This window comes from Zingiber officinale, chromosome 6A (genome assembly GCF_018446385.1).
Source record: "Zingiber officinale cultivar Zhangliang chromosome 6A, Zo_v1.1, whole genome shotgun sequence".
Lineage (NCBI taxonomy): Eukaryota > Viridiplantae > Streptophyta > Magnoliopsida > Zingiberales > Zingiberaceae > Zingiber > Zingiber officinale.
The window spans coordinates 80,839,785-80,842,996 of record NC_055997.1 but is presented as its reverse complement, the minus strand read 5'-3'; positions in this window follow the sequence as shown (position 1 = coordinate 80,842,996).

Here is a 3,212-nt window from a genome sequence, read left to right as displayed (position 1 = left end):
CGAGCTGAAGTGGATCAGCTTAGGAAGGCAGGACATGTTCTAGAGGTACAGTTCCCATCCTGACTTTCTAACGTTGTACTGGTAAAAAAGCCTAACAACAAGTGGAGAGTGTGCATAGACTTTTGCGACCTCAACAAATCCACCCCCAAAGACTGTTATCCTCTCCCGCGGATCGATCAGGTGGTGGATTCAACTGCTGGCTGTGAAAGGATATGCATGATGGACGCTTATCAAGGATATCATCAGATACCCTTGGCTAGGGAAGATCAGGAGAATGTTAGCTTCATAACTGCCGACGGTACTTCTTGCTATACGGTCATGCCATTTAGACTCAGAAATGCTGGGGCTACCTACCAAAGGATGATGGATAAAATCTTTCGGAATCAGATCGGGCGGAACGTGGAGGTCTATGTTGATGACATCTTAATCAAGTCCCCCTGGCGTCCAGTCTAATAAAAGATGTAGAAGAAACCTGTGGGACTCTGAGGCAATATGGTGTAAAGTTGAATCCCTTGAAATGTCTGTTCGGGGCCAAAGGAGGGAAGTTTCTGGGCTATCTGGTGACCGAGCGAGGGATAGAAGCCAATCCTGAGAAGGTTCAAGCACTTCGAAACATGCAAATCCCTCAGAATCTGAAGGAAACGTAGAAGCTAGTCGACAGGATAACAGCGCTGTCTCAATTCATCTCCAGATCTGCAGATCGAGCCGCGCCCTTCTTCAAAGTGCTCAGGAAAGCGACCAAGTTTCAGTGGACTGAAGAATGCACACAGGCCTTTGAGGAGCTAAAGCAATACCTGGAGTCTTTGCCATCGCTGTTTAAGCCTGTTGTGGGAGAGCCCCTTTGGGTCTACTTGTCAGTCACCCCCGAGGCCGTGGGGGCCGTGCTGGTTAAGGAGCAGGACAATGTACAACGGCCAGTGTATTTTTTCATCCATCTATTGAAGGGGGCTGAGTCTCGGTACACGGCCCTGGAAAAGTTGGTTTACGGACTTGTTCTCATGGCTCGACGCCTCCGACCGTATTTTTTGGTGCATCCCATCACCGTCCTGACAAACAGTACAATGGGTCGAGCTCTTACCAAGGTGGAGGTAGCAGGTCGGCTTATCAAATGGGCAACCGAGCTCGGGGAATATGATATACAGTATCAGCCCCGAACCGCGATCAAGGCGCAGGCCCTGGCGGATTTCTTGACAGAGGTTTATCAAGCGGATTCGGAGGAGGTTTGGAAAGTTTACGTAGACGGGTCGGCTACCCATCGTGGGAGTGGTGTAGGTGCACTTCTAATATCTCCGCAGGGAGACATTATGCAGTTGGCTGTACGGCTAAATTTCAGAGCTACCAACAATGAGGTAGAATATGAAGCCCTATTAGCAGGTCTGCAAGCAGCTCGGCATGTGGGGGCGAGCCGAGTCATAATATATTCGGATTCACAGCTAGTAACTCAGCAGGTGACCGGACATTTTGAAGTAAACAACGAAAAGATGCAAGTTTACAAGGAAGCATATGAGAAGATGAGGAAAGATTTTAAAGAAGTCACAGTCACTAAGATTCCCAGGGCTGAAAATGAAAGAGCGGATGAACTAGCTAAAATGGCCAGCTCCCTAACCACTTGGGCGCTTGACAAATCTATAGCACAGACCTTCCTTATAGCTCAGATAAATCTACAAAATAACCTGGGAGAAGCGAGTAATTGGAGGGCGCCCATAATAAGCTTCCTCCAACAAGGAATTGTACCCGCCAACTTAGAAGAGGCGCCAACGTGAGGGGGGGAAGATCGTCTGAGTGTGTGCAGGGTCTTGCAGCATCATCAGCCGCCCGTGGGAGCCGAATCGCCCACGACTTTCCGTCAACAACCAGGCCACCACGACCAGCGTCCGTCCGACTCAGCTTCTGGATAGGATCAAATAGTACTTCTAAATTCTACTCAAAACATGTTTGATAATATATCTGTTAATTTGTATCACAAACGAACATGTGTTTTATAACGAGTGGTCCATCCTTTAGCTTCGTACGATGAATGTTGCAACTACCACGTTGGAATGGGTGGTACAAGGTAATGAGAGTGTAAGAAAACTTGCACGAAGTAATTGTTAACATGGGCAATAGCTATTTCTCGGCACTCTTGATTTGGAACTGGAAAAGTTCTTAATGGTAGGTAAGTAAAACAACTCCCAACATTCTGACCAAATGTATACAATATAAAATTGTACCTTAATGTGATGACAATTTCCAAAGGCAAAGAGTCCATCCAATACATTTCTGGTATCCACGGCTCGAACCAATTCAATGAGAATAATAAATTGGCTACCCAATTTCAATCTGGATAAAGTTGATCATATAGATCCTTATTTTGTTGAATCTCTTCTATAAGCTCGAATCGTACTTGAAATCAACCTTCTTCACCAAACCCAATTAGTGCAGTTATGACCCTGAATCCACAATGACTGTCAGGTTGAACGTCAACAATGTGAGAAATATAACGCTACAGAGGCACAGGTAATTTCTCAATATAAGTAACATGAATGGGTAGAACTGGAGAGTGATCATGGGTCGTTTGAATATTGTGAACTTTCGACCCCCTTCCACGTCTTCCTCTCCCTCGAGATGTTGCAGTTAGTTGAGAGATCCTAGATCCTGAAATGGATGCATCTGCAAAAGAAGGTATGCGACATCTACTATGCTCATCTCTACCAGTAGGTCGACCTCTATGTTCTGTGTTGTACAAAGAGGCTCGAACTATACTTTGAGATGGATCTATCATGTCGAAAAATTTGTCTATCATATGCTCTCGCATATGTGGATCCATCTCACCTAATATCTCAACAATGTGGGATGTCCTGTTGGGTCGTGCTCCCTTGTCATTAAACTGACGTACATGCATAGACAATCTCCTCCAATGAGCGTTGATACTTTTGTAGTGGATTTAGAATGAAAAAGTAACGATAATGTGCAAGATCGTGCTCGCATGGCAATCCGCATACAATTTTGATAGAACAGTTGCATCTGCCGGCTAGCTAGTAAGATGCTTCTTCAATGCATTTTAGCTAACCAGAAATCAACTTCATTGCCTCTAATGAAATATAACATCTTATTTGACTGAAAATGTCATCATGTAAATGTTGATAATGTGGAATGTTGAGAGATCTCTCGAATAATTTCTTAATATCCTCAAACTGAATTCTCAACATCTTATGTATTTTTTCAAAAAATGT